Source organism: Ursus americanus, chromosome 9, assembly GCF_024610735.1.
Source record: "Ursus americanus isolate L20-20 chromosome 9, mUrsAme1.1.p, whole genome shotgun sequence".
Taxonomy (NCBI): Eukaryota; Metazoa; Chordata; class Mammalia; order Carnivora; family Ursidae; genus Ursus; species Ursus americanus.
This window is the reverse complement of record NC_142135.1, coordinates 75175680-75202910: the sequence shown is the minus strand read 5'-3', so window position 1 is coordinate 75202910 and position 27231 is coordinate 75175680. Positions and strand designations below refer to the sequence as shown.

General features: G+C 36.8%; 1 protein-coding gene across 1 annotated transcript in view; it reads right to left on the bottom strand.

Moving 5' to 3' along the window:
• The window catches only part of LOC123786737 (suppression of tumorigenicity 18 protein), a 106139-nt gene that overhangs the window by 65269 nt on the left and 13639 nt on the right, over positions 1-27231 (bottom strand). The gene's annotated exons all lie outside the window — the stretch shown is intronic.

Here is a 27231-nt window from a genome sequence, read left to right as displayed (position 1 = left end):
ATGATTTTATTTGGAAATGCTCCTGAGGGCGGCCCTTTCAAAACAGATTTCCTACATATAGCTCACTCAGAATTAATGCAAATCACTCTATGTGCTGAAGTTAAGACAAACATTCTCTTGACAAGATCCAGGAAGACCAGAGGGTTTAGCTAACAGTGAGTCTGGGAGAGATATTTATTAAATGCCCTTTGAAGAAAAATGCAAGAGATTTAGAAGCAAAGACCCAGAATAGAGAATTTTAGACTCAGAGTATTTGAGATACTCTATCACAAAAAAATGATTGAATACTCAGTAATATTATCAAATAGACAAAAGTCTTAAATTGTACTCTTGGGAATATCAATGCAAAGATGGTGGCCCATTCATAAAAAATGATTATAGTCATATATGAATTTTTGAACTTAGAACAGTAGATTTAAAAAACTTCAGAGGGGGAAAGAGGGAGCGCTATTCCTTCCAGGAAAAAAAAAATATGGAAGGAGAGATAATCCAAGAAGGTTACAATGTCTCAAAAAAAGATTAAAAAGTGGATAATTGAAAATTATCCTGAGGAAGAGAACAGTGAAGTGCCCAGATAAACTAATTTGCCTTTGCAAAATCTTTCTCACGAGCCAAATTTAAAGTGACCCTGTACAGAAGATGGAGCAAAAGAGAATATAACCAGATGAGTATAGGAGCAAAAACCTGCCTTTATATGGAGACTGTAGAAAGTGGAAACAACCTACATCTGCTGGTTTGTCAGGGAAAAGTCTACAACATGAGGTTATGATATAATAGGAGTAGGCATAAAGAACCAGAACTACCTTTACACTAGTCTTTGTCAAGAAGACTGACCTCAGAAGGAAGAGGGACAGAGAAACATATCAAAAAGGATACATTTCCTAGGCATGTGAGATGAGTTTAAGAATTTCCCCAAACTGTTAAAGTCTCCAGAATCAACTGAACTTCCATTGAAGATGCTCAGAAAATATACAAGACCACTAAACTATTATCTCAAACCAAGAAGAGTGGCTCCTGGCAAATATCATTCAGGTATTAAACCAGGGAAGAAGAGTGGACTCTAAAAACCAATTTAAGCATACCATGGGAAAGGGACCAAGAAAGTTTATCAAAATAAAGATTTGTCAGTACCAGGAAACACTGATCAATAAGACCTGGGGGCGACTAGTTAAAAAGAACTGGTCGGTCAGAAAAATATCATTGCTTTCTTTGATGCATGATGAATGAGGCTGAACATTTACTACCTGTAAAATCCTTACAAACTTTGTCTTGTTAATATTGTTATATAAAGACAAGTAGTATTCTCAAAATCATGTACCTGGTAATCAGTGGGACGGATATTTGAATTCCAGGCTGCTGAACCCCAAAGATCCTTACAAACTTTGTCTTGTTAATATTGTTACCCAAATTTACTTATAAAGACAAGTATCATTCTCAAAACCATGTATCTGGTAATCAGTGGGGCTGATATTTGAATCTCAGTCTACTGAACCCCAAAGCTCATTCTCTCTCCTACATTTGCCAAATTAAAACAATGAATTTGGCTAATTTCCATATGCATTTGACAACTGAGTGAAGTAATACCTAGATCAACGAGTCACCTTTCTAGCTAGAAGGAAGCTGCCTATCACAGGGCTTTGCCCAATGATTGAGGTACAGATAGATAGGACAGTCATCACATCTAGAGATGATACTGAGTTGCAGCAAGGGAAACTTGTTGTGAATGTAATTAAGACCCCCCAAATGTCCATAGTCTGAAATAGCAGAGTGAACCTAATGAGATGACACTTAATGGTAGTAAAAATCAAGTTCAGTGTTTAGGTCCAAATAATAACTGTGCAAAGATGAAGGGGATATGTAGGTTTTATCAAAAGTACAAATTTAGCTTAAAATAAATGATTGTATTTGATACTGTATATAAAGTTCCTTAGGGATATTATCTATGTAATCTGAGAAAAATACTTGAATTTTTTTGGAAGACCAAATTCCTTATCCCTCAAATATGGGTAACAATTTCTATATCATATGTTGTAGATAAAGAAGATAACATCTGTCCTGGTAGTGGCTAAAATAGGTCAAGATAGAACTGTTCTGACTCCCAGTTTAGTGCTCCTTGGACTCCATCAATGCCAGGCTGATGCTGCCACAATGCCACATCACAAACTCTCTCCCTAGCACACTGTGCAGATTTATGCATGCTTGTATGTCCATAAACACATTCTAATTTTTTACATATTATTTATATTTACATAAATTACATGAGATTTATACATAACATTTGCTTTAAATCTCACATTCTGTGCATTTCTCCATTGCAAAGTAGCCATGGCCCAGGAAGCGTTTGGAGCTAAAATGAAAGGCTTTATAATAAATATTACCCTTTGTGTGTGCATGGAAAATGGTCCCTTTCCCTAGTTTTCCCTGAGGGCACACTATTTTGGCTTTATTGTGACACTTCGCTGTGACACTGCAATGAGGGAAAGCCATGCTTTACATGTCACTGAAAGAAATGCCACAAAATGCTAACATATCTTCTCAAGGTTGCCAGAAATAATTTCCACTGGGTTGTGTTTTCCCATCTGCGGAGCTCTGAAATGTTAAGGAAATAAATGAGCTCTATTATCTATATTTTTCTAGTAGATGAGAAAGAAAGAGAAAAAATACACTCGGCCCTGCATTTATTGTTCTATTCCATCAAACTGTTGCTTTAAACATCCAGAGTCCTCGAGGGAACTTTATCAATGCACCAAATACCTTTCAACACCATATTTCATATCTGTGGTTTTGGTTTTATTAAAATATCTTTAAGGATCTGTATTTTTCCTTGAGAGAAATTTTTGGTTACATAATTGAGAAATGCTTCCATTTAGAAACTCAGAGTCTAAACTGAAAATGGTATTCCCATTGATGACAACATATGGCTGAAATTTTACTCAATACAATGATTGAGAAAAACAACAATTAGATAACATTAATGATAGACTCAGTGCTGGAAGTAGTCTAGAAGTCGAATGATTGACCTTTCAGATTTCAAAAAAGAATACAACAAATTAGGGAACTATGAATCCCCAAAATCTGTCCAATAAACACTGGGCTCTACAGTTTCACAGTTTATTTTCCATAGTAATAATTTCTCAGTGCAAGTTATAAAAAGACATGTAACAAATTTTAAAATGCAGGTTCAGTAATAGATATACTCTGAGCACACTCCCCCAAAGAATAAAACAGAAAAAGCAATGAAAGTTATGAATCTCTGAGCCTAAGGAAATTATTTACATGTTCCATTTCTGTGGAATATTCACAGTGGGTATTCCTATAGATTTCTTTTAATTAGGAAGAATACCAGAGACTTGTGGAAAGGAATCAAGAAGTATGAATTTGAATTAAGAAGATTGGCAGAAAAAAACAAATGTATAATCATTGAAAAAGGAAAAAAAATTAAACTATTATTATTTTCAGAGAAATGATTTTATTTAAGGAAAGTCCAAAAGATTCTACAGATAAAATATTAAAAGAAGGAAGAAAACATGATGAAGCCATTAAAACTTATTTGAACTTCTATAAACCATCAATAAAAAATTAGAAAAAATAAAACTATTTATAATGCACAGAAATATAAAATGCTTAGGAATAAACCTAACAAAAGATGCATAAAACTTACACAAATGTTTAAAGAAAATTAAAGAACTAAATAAAGAAATATAAGATGTGCATGGAATAAAAGACTCACTACTGCAAGATTTCAATTCTCCCCAAATTTATATTAGATTCAATGCAATCTCAAACAAAATTCCAAGAAATTTTTTTTAGAAAATAACAACTTAATTCTAAAATTTGTATGAAAATGAAAAGAACTAAGAACAGCATAAACCATCTTGAAGAAAATAACAAAGTTGAAAGATTTATAGTTTTGAATGTCAAAGTTTATCATAAACCTATAATATTTGACATAGGGTGCTGTGGTGCAAGCATAACCAAATAGACCAATGAAACAGAATAAATGTTCCATCCATTGGTACCAGAAATAGGTTCACACACATATGGTCAATTTTTGACAATGGTGTCATTGAGAAAAGGGTTGTTTCTTCAATGAACGGCACTGAGTCAACTGGATATCCATCTGAAAAAAAATGTTTTGACTTCTACCTTATATTATACACAACAAACAATTCCAGAAGAATTATGGATTTAAAAGACTAACAAGACAGTAGAAAAAGTAAGCCACTGAATGGGAGAAGGTACTTGCAGTTCATCTTTATTTTTAAAAAGTACATACAGAATATATAAAGAATTCTTGCAAATAAATAAGAAAATGACAATTTTGTTTGTTTATTTATTTATTTATTTAAAGATTTTATTTATTTATTTGACAGAGAGACAGCTGGTGAGAGAGGGAGCACAAGCAGGGGGGGTGGGAGAGGAAGAAGCAGGCTCCCAACCAAGGAGCCTGATGCGGGGCTCGATCCCAGAATGCCAGGATCATGCCCTGAGCCAAAGGCAGACGCTTAATGACTGAGCCACCCAGGTGCCCCAAAAATGACAATTTTGAAAGTGGACAAATGATGTGGGCAGGCACTTACAAAAGAACAGATACACAAATGAAGAGGTGTTCAGCTCTTTCAACTCCAGAGAAATGCAAAAATATATATTGGTTCCTTGGCTAATAAAGTGATAACCATAGTGGAATCCTCTAAAACTTCTTCCTTCCCATCACCAAAATAGTAAATCCAAAATCTTATATTCTAGAAGGAATAGTAAAGATTAGCACCATCCTTAAACTTAGAGGGTGTATTGTCAGTGGTCCCTATAATTTTTCCATTAAATTTACCATTGCAGACCCTAATAAGAATGTTTCTGGTGATTACTAGCAGACTATCACAAACTCAAACAAATAATAGTTCTAACCACAGCAGCTAGACCAAAGTATGGAATCTTTGCTTTAGCAGATTAAGACAGACTCAAATATGTATTTTGCAGTTACTGACATGCCAAATATGTTCTTTCCCATCTCCATCAGAGAGCAGAACCAAGATCAGCCAGCATTCCAATAAGGAAAAGAGTGTATCTCTACAGTCTTGCTGAAGACTGCCCATTCTGCTTCCCTTGATCATGACGCAGCCTGAGTAATCCAGACATCCCACAAAATATCACATTGGTAAATTATGTTGATGACATCATATTAACAAGAACAGATAATCAGAAACAGCAAGTATTCTGGAAGTTTTGGCAAGACATCTGTGTTCCAGAGGGTATAAGATAAACCAACAAAGATTCAGGGGCACACCATTTCAGTGAAGTTTTTAGGGGCTCAGTGGACTGGAGCATTCTGGATGTCTGCATTTATAATAAAGGACAAATTATTGAATCTCATACTTTCTACACTGAGATGCAAGCACAATGCCATATTAGCCTCTTTAGGTTGGCAGACAGTATATTCCACATTTGGGAATATTATTCGGACCCATGCATTGAGTGATGGGGGGGGTGGAAAGCTTTGAAAGGGCCGCAGAGCTGATCCAGGCTACACTGAGATAGCTTTGCTAGTTGGACATAAAACCCAAAAGAGCCTATGGTATGTTTAGAAGTACCTGTGGCAAAAGAAAAAGATACTTAGGGAGTTTATGGCAATATGTAATGGAAGAATCACAACACATATCAACAGGCTTCTGGAGCAAGGCCATGACATTGAAGCAAAGAGTTATAAATTACTTGAAAAACAGCTCTAGCAGAAATATAACCCCTGACCTCAAGACCAGAGCTGGCCATCATGAACTGGTTTCTGTTAGATCTACCAAGTTATAATGTCAAGCAGGCCTAGAAGCAATCCATCATAAGATGAAAGGTCCAATATTAGGCTGAAGCAGTTCTAGAGGAAACAAGCAAGATGAATGAATAGACCTCCATGACATCCGCCACTAGGGTGGCAGTACTTCACCCCCAGCTGTCACGGATGAACCCGGGTATCAGATACAAAGGAAGAAAAAGAATGAACTTGATTTATAAGTGAGTTGGTTCAGCATCTGAGTGCAATTTGAAAATAGGCATCTGGTCACCACTTAAGAATGGCTCTGAAAGGGACAGAGGGAAGAAATCTTCCCAATGGGCAGAGCTACAGGGCAAGGCAGGGATTCAACTAGTCCTCCACTTTGCATAAAAAGAAAAGTTGCCAAGGTAAGAAAATATATGTACCCATAGGCAAAGTGAATAGTTTAGGTAGTCAGGTAGGAACAGAGAGGAATGGTTTAGCTGGAAGATTAGCGACAAGAAGGTCTGAGGAAGAGGCATGTGGGTGGACTTATGAAAGGATGAAATATGAAGGCCTTTGTCTTGCATGATCACACCCACCACAGAGCACACACCAAGGAATAAACATTAAACCACCATCCAGACAGAATGGCCTGGTCAGAAGTCAGCCAGCTTCTGTCTTCAGCTGTCATGTGCTGTTGCAGTGGAGTCATTAATGGAGTAGACACAGGGGCAGAAAATGAGGCATTGAACAAACCCCAAAACATGGATTCCCACTAAGACTGATTGAGCTACTCTCACAGACCCATCTATCAGCAAAAGAAATAAATGCCACGCACCCAATATGACACCTTCCCTAGAGGAGACCAACTAACCCCTGGGCCCTTTTTATTCTGGAAGAGGCAGCAATTCAATTTGACTGGAATTAACACATATTCTGGATATGGATTTGCTTTTCTTGCCTTCAGAGCCTCAGGTAGTAGCACTATCTGATGGTTTACAGAACATTTGTTCTACTAACAAGAAATTCTCATACATCTCATTGGACCAAGGGACCCTGTTAGGAAGATGACTATGGGAACAAAATAACTGGTTACACTGTTATAATCACTTACCACACATCGCAGAAATTGCTGGCCTGATGGAGTGATACAACGGCCTCTTGAAAGCATAGCTGAGATGCTACCCCTGGAGGTGATACCCTGCCAAGATGAAATCATATGGCATTTGTTTTTCTCCATCTGATTTATTTCACTTAGCATAATACCTTCAAGGTCCATCCATGTTGTTACAAATATAAGATTTCATCCTTTTTTATGACTGAGTAGTATTCCAGTGTGTGTGTGTGTGTGTGTGTGTGTGTGTGTGTGTGTGTGTGTGTGACATCATCTTTATCCATTCATTCATTGATAGATACTTTGGCTGTTTCCATATCTTGGCAATTGTGAATAGTGTTGCAAAGAACATAAAGGTGCATATATCTTTGTGAATTAGTGTTTTTATTTTCTTCAAATAAGTACCCAGAAGTGGAATTGTTGGATCATATCGTAGTTCTATTTTTAGATTTTTGAGGAATCTCCTTTCTGTTTTCCATAGGGGGTCCACCGATTTATATTCCCACCAACAGTGCACAAGTGTTCCCTTTTCTCCACATCCTCACCAACACTTGTTATTTCTTGTCTTTTTGATAATATCCATCCTGACTGGTATGAGATGATATCTCATTGTGCTTTTGATTTTATTTCCCTGATGATTAGTGATGTTGAACATCCTTTCCTATGTCTGTTGGCCAACTATATATCTTTGGAAACATATCTATTCAGATTTCTGCCCATTTTTTATTCGGATTATTTGTGTTTTGTTGTTGTTATTGTTGTTGTTATTGAGTTGCATGAGTTCTTTACATATTTTGGATATTAACTCCTTGAAAATATATGATTTGCAAATAACTTCTCCCTCTGAGTAGGTTGCCTTTATGTTTTCTGGATTATTTCCTTCACTGCAGAGAAGTTTTTTAGCCATTTAGTGCTATTTGCTTGTTTTGGTTTCTCTTCAATTGCCTTTTGAGTCAGATCCAAAAAATATCACCAAGAGCAATGCCAAGGAGCTTGCTGCCTATGTTTTCTTCTAGGAGTTCTGTGGGTTTTGGTCTTATATTCAAGTGTGAATATATGTGTATCATAAAAGATAGTGGTCCAGTTTCATTCTTTTGCATGTGGCTGTCCAGTTTACTCAACACAATTTATTGAAGAGACTGTCCTTTCTCCATTGCATATTATTGCCTCCTTTGTCATAAATTAACCCACCATATATGTGGTGATTTTTTCTGGGCTCTCCACTCTGTTCCATAGATCAATGTTTCTGTTTTTATGTCAATACCATACTGTTTTGATTACTATAATTTTGTAAAATAGTTTGAAATCAGGGAGTGTGAGCTTCCAGGTTTGTTTTTCTTTATCAAGATTGATTTGGCTATTCAGGATCTTTTGTGGTTTCATATAAATTTTAGGATTTTTTTTCTATTTATGCAAAAAATGTCATTGGAATTTTGATGGAGATTGCACTGAATCTGTAAAGTTCTTTGGGTAGTATGGACATTTAAACAATATTAATTCTTCCAATCCATGAGCATGGAGTATCTTTCCATTTACTTGTGTCTTCTTCAATTTATTTCATCAATGCCTTGTAGTTTTAGAATACAGATGTTTCATCTTCTTGGTTAAATTTATTCCTAGGTATTTTTTCAATGCAATTGTAAGTAAGAATGTTTTTTAAAAATTTCTCTTTCTGGGGTGCCTGGGTGGCTCAGTCATTAAGCGTTTGCCTTCAGCCCAGGGCATGATCCCAGGGTCCTGGGATCGGGTCCTGCATCAGTCTCCCTGCTCAGCTGGGAGCCTGCTTCTTCCTCTCCCACTCCCCATGCTAGTGTTCCCTCTTTCACTGGCTGTGTCTCTCTCTGTCAAATAAATAAATAAAATCTTTTTAAAAAATTTCTCTTTCTAATAGTTTGTTTTTAGTGTATAAAAACTAATTTTTTATATAATTTTTTATATAAACAGATGTTTATATATTGATTTTGTATCCTGCAACTTTATTGAATTCATTTATTAGTTCTAAGTTTTTTTGGTGAAGGTTTTAGAAATATTTTCTATGTATAGTATCATCTGAAAATAGTGACAGTTTAACTTCTTCCTTACCAGTCTGGATGTTTTTTATTTCTTTTTCTTGTTTGGTTGCTGTGGCTAAGATTTCCAATACTATGTTGAATAAAAGTGGTGAGAGTGGACACCTTTCCCTGTCCTTGATCTTAAAGGAAAGGCTCTCTGTATTTCACCATTGAGTATGGTGTTAGTTGTGTATTTATCATATATGGCCTCGAAGTACATTCCTTCTATACCTGCTTTGTTGAGGATTTTTAGCATAAACGTATGTTGAATTTTTCAAATGCTTTCTCTGCATTGATTGAAATGATCATAGTTTTTTACCCTTCATTTTGTTAATGTAGTATATCACACTGATTTATATGTGTGTGGTGAACCATCCTCGAATCTCTGAAATATATCCCACTTGATCACAATATGTAATCTTTTTCATGGATTGTTGAATTCAGTTTGCTAATATATTTGTTGACGATTTTCGCATCTGTGTTCATCAGGGATATTAGACTGTAATTTTCTTTTTTTGTGTGTTGTCCTTGTCCCCTTCTTTGCAGCCAGGCAATTCTGGCCTTATAAAATGAGTTTGGAAATATTCCTTATTCTTTAATGTTTTGGATAATTTGGGAAGGATTACTAGTGAGTCTTCTTTGAATATTTGGTAGAATTTACCAGTGAAGCCGTCTGGTACTAGACTTTTGTTCATTGGGAGATTTTTGATTACTGCTTCAAGATCCTTCTTAATTGATCTACTCAAAATTTCTATTTCTTCATGATTCAGTCTCAGAAGATTTTATGTTTCTAAGAATTCATTGATTTCTTCTAGGTTGTCATTTATTGGCATATAATTGTTCATAGTAGTCCCTTATGATCCTTTGTTATTTCTTTGGTATCAGTTGTAACTTCCTTCTTTCATTTCTGATATTATTTATTTGAGCCCTCTCTTTTTTTCTTAGTGAATCTAGCCAAGAGTTTGTCATTTTTTAAAAATCTTTTCAAAGAACCAGCTCTCAGTCAGGTTCACTGGTCTTTTCTATTGTCTTTTTGGTGTTTGTTCCATTTATTTCTGCTCTGATCTTTATTATTTCCTTCCTTCTTTTCATTAACTTTGGGCTTCATTTGTTTCCTTTTTCTTGAGTTCCTTTTGGTGTAAAGTTAAATTGTGTATTTGAGATTTTGGATGTAAAATTAGATTATTTATTTGAGATTTTTCTTGTTTCTTGGGGTAGGACTGTTTTGTAATGAATTTCCATTTTAAAACTTCTTTTGCTTCATCCCATAGATTTTGTTATGTTGCATTTTCATTTTCATTTGTCTCAGGTATTTTTTTTATTTTTCCTTTGATTTCTTCTTTGACCCACTGGTAGTTCAGTAGCATGTTGTTTAATCTCCACGTATTTGTGATTTTCCCAGTTTGTTTTCTGGGACTGATTTCCAGTTTCACACCATTGTGGTTTGAAAAGATGCTTGATATGATTTCAATCTTCTTAAATTTATTTGGACTTGTTTTGTGACCTAACATATGATCTATCCTGGAGAATGTTCCATGTGCACTTGAGAAGAATGTGTTTTCTGCTGCTTTTGGATAGAATGTTCTGTTTAGTCCATCTGGTCTAATGTGTCAATGTTTCCTTCTTGATTTTCTGTCTGGATCACTTATCTATTGATGTAAGTGGGTGTTAAAGTCCCCTACTGCTACTGTATTGCCATTGATTTCTGCCGTTATGTCTGTTAATACCGGCTTTGCATAATTTGGTGCTCCTACGTATGATGCAGAAATATTTGTAGATGTTATATTTTCTTGATTCATTGACCCTTTTGTCATTATGTAATGCCCAGACTATCTTTTATTACAGTCTTTGCTTTTAAGTCTATTTTGTCTGAAATAAGTATAGCTACCCCAGCTTTTTGTTCGTTTGTTTGTTTCCATCTTCATAAAACACTTTTTTCTATCACTTCACTTTCAGTCTGTGTGTTTTCTTACATCTGACATAAGTCTCTTGTAGGCAGCATATATATAAAGAGAGATGGGCCTTATTTTTTTAATCCATTCATCCACTCTGTGTCTTTGGATTGGAGTATTAAGTTCATTTATATTTAAAGTAATTATGGATAGGTATGTACTTACTGCCACTTTGTTCAATTTTTTGGCTATTTTTGTAGTTTCTCTCTGTTTCTTTTTTGTTTCCTTGCCTTCTTCCATTGTGGTTTGATGCCTTTCTTTAGTGTTATTTTTAGATTGCAGTTTCATTGTTTTTTGTGTAGCTACTATAGGTTTTTGCTTCGTGGTTACCATGTTGCTTACATATATCAATGTATATAGACTAGTCTATTTTAAGTTGATAACAAGTTAAGTTTGAACTAAACTGCATTTCCCCACTCCCACATTCTGTTTTTGATGTCACACTACACATATTTTTATTTTGTCTATTTCTTTTTTAAAAAGATTTATTTATTTATTTTAGAGAGAGGGAAAGTGTGGGGGACTAGGAGCAAGGGAGAGAATCTGAAGCAGACTCCACTCCTGAGCGTGGAGTCCAATGCAGGACTTGACTGCACAACCAAGGTGATCATGACCTGAGCTGAAATCACAAGTCAGACGCTCAACTGAGCCACCCAGGTGCCCTTATTTTGTCTATTCCTTAACTAATTTTTATAGTTATAGTTATTTTTTTTATCATGCTTGTCTTTTAACTTTCATGCTAGCTTTATAAGTGATTACTGACTTTATGATATATTTACCTCTACCAGTGAGCTTTTACTTCCATGTGTTTTCTTGTTACTAATTAGTACTCTTTCTTTTAGCTTAGAGAAGTCCCTATCACATTTCTTGTATGACAAGTTTAGTGGTGATGAACTACTTTAGTTTTCACTTGTCTGGAAAATACTTTATCTCTCTTTCAATTTTGAATGATAACCTCACCAGGTATAATATCCTTGGTTAGAAGTTTTTGTTTTCAGCATTTTGAACATATCATGACACTCCTTTCTGAACTGCCAAGTTTCTGCTGAAAAATATGCTCATAGTCTTATGGGGGTTTCCCTTGTACATACCAAGTTGTTTTTCTCTTGCTGCTTTTAAGATTCTGTCATTATCTTTAACCTTTGACATTTAAATTATGATGTATCTTGGGGTGGATCTCTGGGTTCATCTTCTTTGAAATACTCTGAACTTCCTGGATCTGGCTATCTATTTCCTTCCCCAGGTTAGGGATGTTTTCAGCTATTATTTCTTCAAATGAGTTTTCTGTTCCTTTTTCTCTCTTCTCCTTTTGAGACCCCTATACTGTGAATGTTGTTCCAGTTGATCTTGTCCTATAGGTCCTTTAAGTCATTTTCACTTTTTAAAATTCTTTTTTCTCTTTGCTGCTCTGTTTGGGTGAGTTCCACTGTCCTGTCTTCCAGGCCACTGATTCTTTCTTCTGCTTTATCTAGTCTGCTGTTGAACCCCTCTAGTGTATTTTTCAGTTCACTTATTGTATTCTTCACTCTGTGGCTTCTGTTTGGTACTTTCTTATAGCTTCTATCTCTTTGTTGAAGTTCTCTCTGTGTTCATCTACTCTTCTCCTGAGATTGGCAAGCATCTTAATGAATGTTACCTTGAATTCTTTATCAAGTAAATTACTTATTTTTCATTAATTTTTATTTCTAGGATTTTATCTTCTTCTTTTTTTTGGAACATATTCTTTTGTTTCCTCATTTTGATTGACTCTGTGTTTGTTTCTATGTATTAGGTCAACAGCTATCTCTCCCAGGCTTCAAGGAGTGGTCACAGGAAGACTGGGGGAGTGTTTCAGTCTGCTGTCTGCACTGTGCCCTGAAGATGGTAACCTTCCAAGAACTGTCTCTATGGTGTTTCAGTCCCTTGGCACCCAGAAACACAAGTCCCAGTGACCACAGAGCCAGGCATTCAAGGGGTGTCCTTTGTGCAGATTGCCTGCAACCACTGGGCCAGAGCACAGCACCCACTGGGTTTAGGGCCACAGGGGAGCACCAGGCCAGGGTAAGCCTGTCCACTGGCAATATGCACTTTTAGTGATTATTATATAATACTATGTCCTTGATAGTTTGAATATATGGGCACAAGAAATAAGAGGTATAATTAGGAGTGGCTTGGTTTACTATGACTCCCAGTGGTCAACTTAAAGGACTTATACACCCCTTACTGCAAATATAGGCTCTGTGGCTCTAATGATCCCTGGTCCCCAAAAGAAGAATGCTTCCACCAGGGAACATAGTAAAAGTCCTATTAAATTTTAAGCCCTGAATGCCTCTCAGTTACTTGGGCTTCTTTTGCTGGGATAATCAGCAGACAAAGAAGAGTCACCATCCTGTCAGGAATAACTGACTTTGGTCATTGGGAGTAGTGCGGCTGCTGTTACTCTGGGGGGACAGAGAAGAATACATTAAGCACCCAAGTGATCCACTGAGGCATCTCCTGGTTTTTCCTGGTCCAGACCTGGCAACAAATCAACATATGCAGCACACAGAGAATCTGAATGTTATGGTGACCAGGGGCTCAGATCCCTTAAGGAGGAAGTGCTGAGTCATGCCACCAAGTAAGCCATCTAGATCAGCAGAGGTACTTGGCAAGGATGAAAGGAATTAATGGAAGAGAAAGTAGAAAATGAACTTGATATACAAAGCAAGTGGATTTGAACTGTGAAGTGTAGACTGTAGTGGATACCATGGTATGCCATTACCCCGTCTCCACTTCAGGACTAAGGCATTCATTTCCTCCACCTAGTGAGAGTGCTGGAATATAATGGATCTTAGTTGAATCCATTTCTGGGAAAAGCCCCTAGTCAGAGAACAATCTAACCCCAAATCACATCCCATGGGGACAGTCCACATTCACACTTGCCTTAAGGCAAGACAAACTCTGAAGAACAATCCCAGAGCTCTCAGAAGAAATGGCCAAGGCTTCTGTTGCAACTGCATTGCAATTCAACTTCTCCCCATGCCTAATTCTGCTGCCCTTTCTTCTAACAAATGTTGTTCCCATAAGCATGCCCCTCCCAAAAAAAAATTGTGCTGCACATTCCTGTCTCAGTCTGTTTCTCAGGGGATCTAATGTTGGGTAAAGGACTGATGAGATTAGCGCTGGGGGCTGAAGGTAGGTACTGGTAGCTAGGCTGGAAGTGCTGGTAGGTATGACCTACAGAACTGGATATAGTCTCTCTTGCAGTCTTTGTTATGAGAGCTTTGAGAACTCATGGCCTCGGCTGCATTTGTAGGTTTATTCTTGACTCCGTTGGAGGCAAGAAGATGAAGCACATTTCATTAACCCTCAATTAGAAAACCAAGAAACATTGGTGCTTTTTACTTGAAAGAGTGATGGTAAAAAACAAAAAAAATGTTAGTTTTTTTTACAACATAGTATATTATTTTGACATATGTTTTTCACATCACTCCATTGGGATATCCATTCATAGTGAGTCTTTATCATTATATATTTAATTTTAAAATCTGAAAAAATATTGACGTATTTTAGTGGCTTTTCCAAGGAGCTTGTTACAGCTCAGTGTAATAAAAAATACAAAAGTGTGAAACATGATCTCTGTTAAGAACTCATAATCTAACTAGGGAGAGAAAGTAAACACATGAGACCACAACAAGTGACAAGGGAGAATATACAATTACATTTGAAATGAGTGCCACAGCAATATGTGAGAGAGTAAAGAGGTGCACAGAATGGATGCTCTTGTCCCTATGTTTTAACAGATAAGCTTCCCTTTAGTGATCTAAAATACTACTTACTGAAGTCTAAGTACCTCATTTAAAAGAAAAAAAATGTAATCTTAATATTATATATTAGAAAATTGGGCTTTCAATATGTTTCCGCTATATTTTTCACAAAATGAACAGATTATCCTAAATGCCTAAATCATTACTGATAAGAATTTAGGCAAATGTGCAGTAATTTTTACCGCAGACATGATGCCACATTTGACACAATGTTATATTTTCTCTGAAGTTTTGTATTTTTTTTTAATTTGAGGAGTTGTCACTTCCTTTCCTGAAACCCTTCACCCCAACCCTCTGGTATGGATACCCAGACAATCTACAATAGCTACTTGACTACACTTTTAAGAAATCAGGAGATAGGACCCTGTAGGAAAGGTAAAGTCCTCTGTTTGAAATGGGTCTCATGATTCCTGAGAGAGCCTAAGGCTACCATGAATGGCAAATTTACTTTTACACAGGAACTGTAGCAATATTGTTCGTTCTTTGAGGGCAGTGCCTGAAAATCATGAGCCAGCTCTTTCAGCTATGTCTTGGAAACTTGTGACCATGCTCATGTTTACAGAGCTATGTCAAGCTAGAGTGTGCCCAACAGTAAACCTATAATTTAAGCTTCTCCTATTACTCATGTCATAAATTCAGCATCTAAGTTGTTGCTATTTATCGATGGTTGGTTTGCTGTCATGGAACACTGATTCCACTGGCAAGGTTATTTGATAATATCAGGTTTAAAAGAGGGGGGGATTTTTTTTTTCCCATAAGGCCAGAGTTTTTTCCCCTCATTTAGTTGAGATTAAGTTTTAATTGATAGATTAATTGTATAACATCCACAACAGTTTTTTCATAAAATAGTCAAGCCATTAAAAGCCACATTGCAATAATAATAATAATAATAAACTTTCTCTGAATTGTGAGATAATAGGTAAGTATCACTAAGAAGACTCCCTACAAACCTCTTGCTGCCCTTCTGTGCTGGTGAACTACCCTCCTTTGGGATATCATTCTAGTAACATTGTCAGAGTGCATTGCTTCTATGCCACCATAGCGTTTGGCATTTACCATGATTATAAAACCTAACCCTCTGAATTGTAATCATCTCACCCAGTAACCTGGAAACATCTGCAAGGAAACAGAGACTGTCTCTTGTTTTTATATCTCCTGTATATAACATAAGGCCTGTGCCTTAGTAACATGCTTAGTAAATGTTCATTGAAGTTCAACTCCACCCAGACGTAAGCATATAAAAATGACGTCAGTGCAAACATGAACCCAGAAAATTGCCTTTCTCCAGAAGATGCATCAAAAAGCTACTCACTGAATGTACAGATGATGTGCTGGCCCACCTCCCTGGAGCAAAAGTTCACTGATCCACGTGCGCTTTTGCTTATAGTTCCCTTCACCACTGAAGATGTGCTTTTGCAACACAGCCAAAAAAGAGACTGGAGGTAAATTAACAGTAGCAGGTAAGTCAAGAAATCCTAGCTGGTCCCCATAAAGACTGACCAAATGACCATGATGTTATGAACCAATCAGTTCCAAACTCTACTCTCCAAGAATGCAGAAGAATCATACAGTTGTAAAAATAATTCAATCCTCACATGAACCAGAAATTTTAAGAAAGAACTACTCAATCATTCATTAAAACACAAAATAATACACCAAAGTTTGGAATATGGTCTAATTAAAACATAAATTTCCTCCAATTTGTAACCAAAAGCAAATGATGTATCTCAGCTAAATAATGTGTAGACCACCAAACTTCTTTTAATTACCGATAGATTGAGTAAACAATTCAGTTAATGTATAGCAAAGCTCAGCCATGCAAGATGTAAATAGTTCACTGTACTTTTCAGAAACATAATATGATGGGTCATGGGATTTCCCCAAAAGAAGTTGGATAAAATAAGATAAAGTTAGAAAATTAAAGACAAAAAAAGATGGTCATTATGTGGATTTTAGGATCAGGATACCAAAAGAATTCAAAAAGAATTTATATAGAAAGAGATTTCTTGTTTGCTGGAAAATTTAACTTCATTAAAGCAAGACTGTTATTTTAACTTATTAAAATACCTTCTTGCGAGTAGATAAAATAAAGATACATGTGGTTTTATGTTTTGTCAAATAGCAGTATAAAACAAAGTATTAAGAAAAATGAAAGATAGATCTTTTAATCCTAAAGAAATACAAAAATGAAATTCACAGTTCATAAATATTTACTTTATCAAAATTTTTGAGGAGAATATATTTAAAGTAAGTCCTATTCTAAGAAAACACTTTATTCTTTTCAAAAAGATTTATTTATTTTAGAGAGTGAGAGAGCACATGCATGAGCAAGGGGAAGTGGCAGAGGGAGAGGCTATCAAGCAGACTCCCCACTGAGCATGGAGCCCACCTGGGGCTCGATCTCACAACCCTGAGACATGACCTGAGCCAAAACCAAGAGTCGGACACTTAACCAACTGAGCCACCCAAGAGCCCCTCCAAAAAAACAAAACAAACAAACAAAAAACAACAACAACAACAACAACAAAAAACTTTAGAAGAAGATCATGGCATCATCTTAGTTGATTCTATAGTAAGTATTTTATTATATAGATTATATCTGTTAAAAAATTAAATGAGGTTGAATAATAATAGCATCTTGACAATTCAAGTTAAATGCATTTGTAGCATTGAGATCAAAGTGACTCTTTTTTACTTTAACTAATAAGTCAATGATCTGAATTCTTTTCTTTTATTTAAAGTTTGTAGAGGATTATGTTAAGTGAAATAAGTCAAGCAGACAAAGACAATTATCATATGATTTCAATCATATGTGAAACATGAGGAATAGTGTGGAGAACCACAGGGGAAGGGAGGGAAAACTGAATGGGAAGAAATCAGAGAGGGAGACAAACCATGAGAGACTCTGGACTCTGGGAAACAAACTGAGGGTTGCAGAAGGGAGGGGGGTGGTGGATGGGGTAACTGGGTGATGGGCATTAAGGAGGACACATGTTGTGATGAGCACTGGGTGTTATATGCAACTAATGAATCATTGAACACTAAATCAAAAACTAATGATGTACTCTATGTTGGCTAACTGAACATAATAAAAAATAAAATAAAATAAAAGTTTGTATTCCTAGCCAAAAAATAAAATAAAATAAGTTAAAATAATGAGAGCTGTGAAATTCCATGATAATGGGGAAAATACTATATTTTTGTACATTACATTAGCATATGATAAGACCACATACATTCATTTTTTGGGGTATATTCACATATATCTAGTTTTAGAAGAAAATAAAGTACCCTCCTTTAATTTCCCTAGCATAGTATTTTATAAAATTTTATATAGCAATTGTGCTAGTAGCAGAAATTTTGTTAGCAGAGAATGCTTGCAAAAATGGTTTAATTTAAAAAGCAAAAAACATAGTTGAGGCTGAAGTGGGAGTTGGGAGATGCCCTTGCTCTCCCTCTCCCTCCCATTTGCCTAGGTTGGGCCAACAATACCACTGGGCTGCCAGGGTTCCCCCTGCTTTCTGGGGAAGAATGAGCCATGCTGGCTCAGCTAATTCCTGGGGGAAATGGTTTTAAGCCCCAAACCTCAAACTTGAAAGAAAAAGAAATCTTAAATACAAGTATCTTCATGTTACTTTCAAATCACCCCCAAGAATTCTGAGGAAAAGTTTCAATCATCTTGCCATTTAATCAATATCCCATTTTATTTTGTTTGGTGAAAGTCTCACGAGGACTGACATCCTGTATGTCTTCCTCCTGACTTTAAACCTTATTCATACTTTATTTAAACATATTTATACTTTATATGTGTGTATGTAGCATGGTGCCTGGGGCTTCCTAGAGATTATGGAGTGTTTGTTTTGATCATCTAGCCATTGGGCAGGTACTTTCTGCAGATGGAAGAGAAACAGACCCTTCCATGCACACTTCCAAGGGAAAAAAAAACAGTTAACTTTGTCATAAAACTTGGGGTTCCAAGCAAATTGCAGTTATTTAATAATCAGAGTGAGAACTTTAAGCTTTAATGAAAGGTGCTGTATAGAATGGAGAACCTCCATCCGTGCAGGCACTAGCAGAATTCCACTCTGGCTCTCATTTTTTTTTTTTTTTGGCTCTCATTTTTTAATGGAATATCAGAATGGAGTAAGTGACAGTGATTGTAAAATACACATCAAAAAATATCTGCTTTAAAATTACTTTTGAACAAAAATAACAAAGGCAATTAATATGTAATTCATGACCATGTGAATAAATTCAAGATCATGTGAATTAGCCAGACAACTCAGAGGGAAGAAAAAGTTTATTGTGGACAACTTTATACAAAATTATTTCTATATGCACCATGTCCAAACCCATCAAATATCAAGTTCCTACATGTTTGTGATGCAGGCACATCCTTATTAATGAAAATGATCTCGTTTATTTACAAAGTAATAATCATTAACTAATTATGGGGTTTGAAGCTTCTTTGTTTCTGGGGGTCAATCACTCCCAGAAACATTCAAACCAGGGGCACATAAGTAAAATCAAGTTAATTTGGTAGAGCTCTAAAGGAAGATCAGGACACACAAAGGTCTAATTAGCACTGTAATGAATAAAGTATAGGTGTCCTTCTGTTCTCTGGAATGAACATTTCATTTTCTTTTTCCCAAGATGTACATATGTGAACTTGCTAAAGGGTGGGTTCTGAATGGTTACTGAGAATGAAGCTTAATATAGGTTTAAAATTTGATGCAAGAACTGAATATTTTTACTTACAATGGATGGTTATAACCATATCTTGTATATTGGAAACTAATATAGTGGCTTTTCTTTGAAATATAATTAATTCATGACTCCTGGATGAAATTTATGTATGAATAGTTCCATTAGGTATTATTTATATTTGTATGATGTAGTAAGACGGAGAATCATGTTATTTTTGTTATCTGGAACAGAGTTTACCAATATTGACCTTTTCGTTATTCACTGATTTTTTTCTAGCAACTCCCATTATGGCTTCTACTATAGTTTTTAATGTTCAAAGAATGTTTTTCTCAGTTTCAAGTAGGATAGAGCTACTATGGATGTTTAGAATAGAGATTTGCAGGAGACATTCTATGAAAAGAAGGAGAGTCAAGAGAGAAGGAAAGAGAGGATGAGATAGAAGAGGTCACAAGGAAGGAGGCGGAAGTCAGGGAGGCCGGATAAAGGGGAAGAAAACTAAGCATGGGGTGGGTGCAGGCACAATGAGATCACCAATGATGAGCAGAAATGAAGACACTGAGCACAACCCAAAGTGCGAGAGTAGGAGACAGACACACCAACAGGAGACAAAGATGTAGCCACTGAGGGAAAACAAAACACAACAGGCACAAATACAGACACAAACACAGAACTTCATCAAGTAATGTGAGTCATATGGTACTTGTTTGGTTTTTAAAACTACCATGATGAAAGACCTTTTAAGAGCATGTGGCTGTTTTATGATTACTATCATAAGCACCAATTTTATTTCTTGACATTTACCCAAATGCAGATATTTGGTCCATAAATCTACGTTCCTTTTTTATGTCCCTGAACTAAAATACTAGAACCCTACAGGTATGCACAAGGTCTTTGCTATGAAAAAGAACTGCCCGATATTTGGAATGCTCCCATTTATCCTTCTCTACTTCACCAAAACATACTATGAATCATTTCACAGAACTTGCTGCCATGCTGGTATAACATTTAAAAGGAGGAACAAGGGTTAAAATAGCGAAGTAAGTACTGAGATAGTAGGAATCACCTACTTTATTGCAGTGTTATAATTATGTGTATATAAATGTATGTGTAATGTCTCTCTCTATATGTGAGTATGTGTAAGTATATATGTGTACACACACAAATCTGCGAACTGTTCTAGCAGCCAAGCATCCTATTGAATCAGAAATAACTTGCTTTGAAAGTCTGTCCCTGATTTAGAAGCACTCTGCTACAAATGAAGCCTACCAGTCCCGCACAGCACTTCCTGTAAACCAAACATTTCTACACGTCCCTGTGCCTTCCTTGCCATGCACCACCAGAGCTTCTGAGGAGCCACTTCCTGGCCACCTCTGTCCCCAGACTGCACCATTGCAGACAGGCTTGGTCCCAACATGGTTCTACTGTCTCCCAACCTAGCAGGCTGTCCAACTTCCTGGGCCACTCACAGGATGCCCCTATATTTCCATTCACCAGTCGGGATAGGAGTGAGTGACTATTTTGCCAATGCCTCCATTCAAATTTAATACTCTATCAAGTAACCTTTTTTTTTTTTAAAAAAAATCATATTCTTATTCAGGATATTACAAAATTGTACTTCCCTGAGAATACCAAAGCACTGGGAACCCAGTTCTGAGCCAGAGTTTGCTCATCTCATGTGGACAGTAGTGCATCAGGGCATGGGAGGGATTAGGATTCTCATTTCACCATTTGATCCACACATTGGTTGGGTGTGCTTCTGAGAACTATCTTGTAAATCATTATTTATAAGGATGTTTCCATGATTAATAAGTGTCATGAGGTTAAAGACCTATTTGCAGGCTTGGTCTATAGTATTATCAAGAGATCATCCTACTTCTTTTAGATATAGAAATAAATTGAATGTCAAAGTTTAATTCATTAAAACACAAAATTAGAAAAAAAATAAATACATCTGGATCTTACAGTACAAGCTTTCTTCTGATACATGATTTTTCCTTCCTTTTAAAAATATGGGGCAATCTTGTCCAGGATGGGCAAGTGGAAGTGGGTTTGAAGTAACAGAGGAAATTGGTCTTCTTATACACTCAAGGGACAAGTTCTGTTCTTATCTGTCCCTTTTTCATTGATGCCACTGCCCAAGCCACCCAAACCACAGCAGGCCAAGAACCAGGCTGATGGAAGAGATCGCCATTCAGTCTAATTTCACTCATCTTTACAGAGTGCCTGTTTTCTACCCATAGGAATTGCCTGGGAAATTATCCTTGCAACTCATCAAACCCCCACCAGTATTAGCTGCTCATTCCTTGTGCTCTCTTACATAAATCTATTTTATAGGAGTTATCACACTGTGTTTTCATTTTAGGCTATTTCAAACATTGTGAGTTCTTGTCTTATTCCAGTGCCTTCTGCAGCACTCAGAACACATTTATGCAAAGTTTTTCAATTGCTCCTTATGTGTCAGGGACTACTCTGGATTTAGGGATATTATCAATGAAATGAAAGATAACAATTCCTGCTCTCAGGAAACTTAACAGTGCCATGAAAAGAGACAGACTAGAAACAAGGTAATAAGTAGTTGTACTGCATGTTAAAAAGTATTCTTTCTTTTTTTCCACCAAAAGTAAAACAGAGAAAGAGAATAGAGAAGATTGGGGAATGAGGGCTTGGCATTTTAAAGTCTGAAGTCAGGGAAAGCCTTACTGACAAGGGAGCATTTGAGTGGAGACTTGAAGCAAGAGAGCAACAGGGACATGCAACTACGCAAGGAACAGCATTCTAGGCAAAGGGAACAGCATGTAAAGGCATGAAGTGTCAGCAGGTCTGATCCAGGGAAGAGCATGGGTATAGAAGGCGCAATGGAGAGGTCAGAGAAACCAGGTCAGAGTAAGAATTTTGTCTTTCTTTTGAAAAAAAGAGAAACCTATCTGGAAGTTTTGAGAAGAGGGGTAGCATAGCCCGACTTTCACTTTAACAAGATCGTTCTGTCTGCCTTGCGGAGGAAACTGCAAGTTGCTAAGGGGACAGAGGTAAGGAGACCAGTGAGGAGGTTGCTTTAATAACTCAAGTGAAGAGTGACGGGTTGGGAGCTTAGTAATAGCAGTGGATGTGGTGAGAAATGGTCAGACTGTGGATTTATCTTGAAATTCAAGCCATAAGAATGCTCAGAGAGATTGCATATAGCGTATTAAGGAAAAGTCAAGGAGGCCCAGGGCTTTTGTGCTTCCCTAATTACTGTTATGGGAAAGGCTATGGATGTGTCCAATTTATAGAAGATTTTGATTTCAATTTTGGATTATTAAGTTTAAGATACACATTAGGGATCCATTTGTAAATGCCGACTACACAGCTGGCGATAAAAATTTGAAGTCTAGGTAAGAAAGGATTTATTTTTGTGTAAATATACTAAAAGTCTAAATGAGATCACAAAGGATCACTAGCAAAAAGGATTAAGGACACACCTGGGGGGATCCAGTGTATAGAGTCTGGGATGTTGAGGGATAACTAGCAATGAGTACTAAGAAGATACAAAGAGCTAGGAGGTAATCAGGAAGCGTGTCATGTCAGGAAGCCAAGTTTCTTTAAAAATGATCATGGCAGAATGAACCTGCCAGCCCTTACTTCAAGGAACCCAGAACTTAGTGGTCCCGCAGAACAGGCTGCAGGCTTTGTGTTAGCTTCCACCTACAAAGACACTGAGTCCTACAAGAACAGAGGCTCTGGAGCAATTACCACAAGTACTGTGAGGAGTCTGGAGTCTAAATTCTCTCCATTCTCAGAGGGGTGACCTGAAAGAATGGAGTTTCCTCTATGACTCCCACACAGGAAAGAAGGTGGAGAGTGTGCTCTCAGGGACATATTGCAATCATTTCCCTACATAGGTTCACTCCCCTGACCCTGATTTTGAAATGAGTCCCTAGAACGCATTCCCCCCCAACTTTGAGAATCCTCTCTATGTGTGCCTCCCCCACAGATGGGAGTGTGCTTCTGTGCCTCAAGCTGAGAACCAAGGTGAAGACCTTCAAAGAAAACCCATGTTCAAAAGCCATTCTTCTTTATCTACACTTCTGTACCTGGATGCCCCAGCCTTGGATTTCTTCATATGTCCAGCAGTGGCTTTACTTTCTGAGTAAAGTCAAGTCTTTACTTTCAGCCTTGTGGCATGAGGCTACTCCTGTCCAAAGACCCACTTGGCTGATCCCTCCACACAAACATAGAAACATGATTTTGTATTCCAGTTCTGTTTTCTCTTCCTGACTGAAAATGACCAAATGAGACCAAAGGAGAAGTTAACAGAATATAGAACACCTCACTTTTATGTTTGACACTTCAATAAAATATATTTGTAGAGGAAGACACTTATTGACAGTAGGAATATGACTTAGAAGTGAATTAGAAGCCAACTAGAGTAAGGCTGGCTTGTATTTAAGGAGCCAGTGGGCATTTTCTTGGCTAGCCAGTCTTGACTTTAAAGGGACAGAACTAGGGAAAGAATCTAAGAATTTGGAAGCAAAGAAGTTGTGGGCACTATATAAAAATTAAAGTTAAAGAGAATCAACATTAAACAGAAATTCCTTTACAATGAGTTACTAACTACATTATTTATTCTAAAAACAAACATTGATGGACAATGTAAACTGTTTTGTGAGTAACATCTTGTACTAGGGATACAACGGTGAATAAAATAGATTCTATGTCCTTAAAAAGTTGACCAAAAAAAAAAAAAAAAGCTTATCAAAAAGGCAGAATTGTATGTGCCTAATTAAAATTGTTTAGTTTTTAGTGTTTTGTTTTGTTTTGTTTTGTTTTTTTGTAGTTTTCCCAAGTCAAACCATAAACTTAAAGGCAGGGGATCTGCTTCTTTTGAATGGGTGGACAGATGGAAGAATGAATCATAAAATAGCTATGTTTCAATGTAATAAGTGCTTTAACACAGATAAGAGAAGAAGTGCTTTGAGTACACAATGGAAAAAAGTATTAGCCTAGGAGGTCACAGGGACAGTTCATGGAGGAGATGACATTAGTCATTCACTTTAAAGGGTGAGTATGAATCCGATGTCGGAGAAAATGAAGGAAAGAGTTTTGCCAGGAATAGACTATAACAGAGTTGAAATGGAGAGAGCATTTTATAAAAAGAAGAACAAGCACTAGCTTTAGGCTTAGGTTTTCCTATAGGAAATAGTATGGTGGTGAGATTAGAAGAACAAAATGTGAAGATGAAGGTAATTAGGAAAAAATGCTTTCAAAAAAAAAAGTGGAGGGCACCTGGGTGGCTCAGTTGGTTAAGTGTCTAACTCTTGATTTTGACTCAGGTCATGATCTCAGGTTCCTGAGATGGAGCCCGGCTTTGGGCGCCTGGCTCAGCAGAGAGTCTGCTTGATATTCTTTCTCTGCTCCCCCTCCCTCTTCTCTCACTCTCTCTAAGATAAATAAATAAATCTCTTTAAAAAAAGAAAAAAATGCTTTCTCCTTCAAAAAAAAGAAAATAAGCAAGGAGAAAGATCATGCAAGGAAAATAAATTCAGGTGCAAAGGGAGCCAAGGAGAGGTTCAAAGGCAAAGATGAACTCAGAAGACAGGTGTGAATAATGCAAGAGGTCAAATATAGCTATATATAGGATGGGGGTGGGGGGCAGTTAGGTGAATTCGGAGGCCAGGACTGAAAGTGCTTATACAGAAGTCTCCTTAGCCAAGAAGGCAACAAGACTCAACATTTGAACACCTCTCCACAGTCACATGGTAGCCACTGACAGAACCCCCAGAACCCAGCGCTGCTGTTAACCTACTGCTCTTTCTACCACATGAACCAGCCAAATCCTAAGTGAGAGTTTGCATTAGTGTCATGAGAAGTCACCCATTGTGAGGAATGAAAACTCAAGCACACCATGTTTTGGTTGTGGGAGCTGATCTGTCAACACTGTGGGACATACTTATTTCAGTTCATACTTTAGGCAGAAAAAATATTGCAAGATGTCAGAAACATATCATGCAAACATATCATGCAATTGAAATGGGACTTCCAATGGGTATAGTTTACCTAAAAGGTAACAGCAAGAGATAAAGTATTCTGCCTGAAGATTAAAGTCAATGGGTCCTCCTTCAAGAAGGATTGAGTCAAAACAAGCAATAGTGTTAAATAATTCTGTGTTACACTAGAGGTGCTAAAGAGCACAGTAAGGCAAGAAGATGCCAACCAAAGGGAACAAGTAAACTGTGAAGGGCCTGAGCAAGTTAGAAAGAACCTCAGCATATTAGTTACCAATATGTCAAAGTGGCAAAGAGGAAGTTGATAGAGATTCTGGATTTTGCTTGAGATACAATCATTAAACTTTGAGAATACACTCTGGATGACTATGCAGTCATCTATGGAGGCATATAAATTGTTGTTTAAAAAGCATCCTTACATATTTTTTCTATCTAATGATCTGTGAAAAATATTTAAGGCAGATTTGGTTGATTTCAAACATTTCCAAGATGTCAAAACAAAGACACACAGGAGACCAAGGCTTGTGCTTTTTTGCTACACTACTATTAAAATTGTTCAGTATTCTGTTACTTTTCATCAAATAGAAATGCAAACAATGGGTTAATAGAAGCCCTAGGTTCTGGGGGTTCTGTCGGTGACTAGTGTGTGACTTTGGAGAGATGTTCAAATGTCAAGCCTTGCTGCCTTCTTGGCTAAGGAAACTTCTGTGTAGGAAACGATCATTAACATTAAACCAAGAATTTATGAAAAAGAAAATCCCAAATCCCATTTGACTTTCCTGCCAACCCACACCACTGAAAATTAGCAACAGAGAGAAGAGCTTTTCCAAGTAAGTAGTAAAGTCTAAGCTAGTGCTTCTCAAACTTTAGTATGCATTAGTAGCTTAGTGATCTGTTAAAATGCAGGTTTAGCAGGTCTGGGATGGGTCTGAGAGTCATTGCTAATAAGCTCTTAGAGATGCCAAGCATACTGACGTTCTGAGTAGCCAGGTTTCAAGTCACATTTGATCCTCAAGTTGTAAGTTATCTCTCCCTCTACACGTCTATAGCACTTTGCTCACATCACCCACAGTGACATCATCACATAACTCCCTGGGCTTGTTACACTGATGCCATTAATTTTCTGTCTACTGCAATCCTTAGCCCTACATTGGTGCAGAAGAAGCACTGAATGAACAAATAGTGAAGGAAAAATTCATTCCTCAATCAAGAGTGGCAAATACTGCTGTGTAAAAAGATTTATGTTACAAAAAAAGAAAAGCTAAATGGATGAAAACAATTATCTCTGTGGGTGAGCTCTGCAAATCTGAAAGCCACAGTGAGGTAAATCTTCACGTGTGGCTCATGGTGGTGGCATTTTGTCACAGTTTTAGAAAATGTCTGATTTCTAGAGATGTTCATGCCTTAGACTCTTTTAAGCCATTGGTTGACATAAACCACCAATATCCTTGTGATAATATTTGAATGTAAAAATAAAAGGTAAAGAAAATAAAGCACATTTTCTTTTTCTTATTTTTTTCTTAAGAAATTTCACTCTGGATATTTACTTAGAAGCGCCATGGTATTTTTCTGAAATGCAAACATTATAATTTGAAGTAGGACATAGACAGTTAAGTTGGAGAGCGCCCCATCCCATGTAATCATAAGTTTATATATAATATATACTATTATATATATATATATATATATATATATATATATATATATATATATACCTAGATATGGTGTGTGCAAACTGGAAAATACACAGCTGTTTAGTCTCTAAGTTCAATGTGGTCTGAAGGGACAGGACCCCATTGTTGGCCCATTTCTAAATGCCTGTAATCAGCCTCAGGTGGGTGTTAAGTGACACACAGCTCCCATGCTATGAAATCAGTTTTTGAAGTACAAGGCCC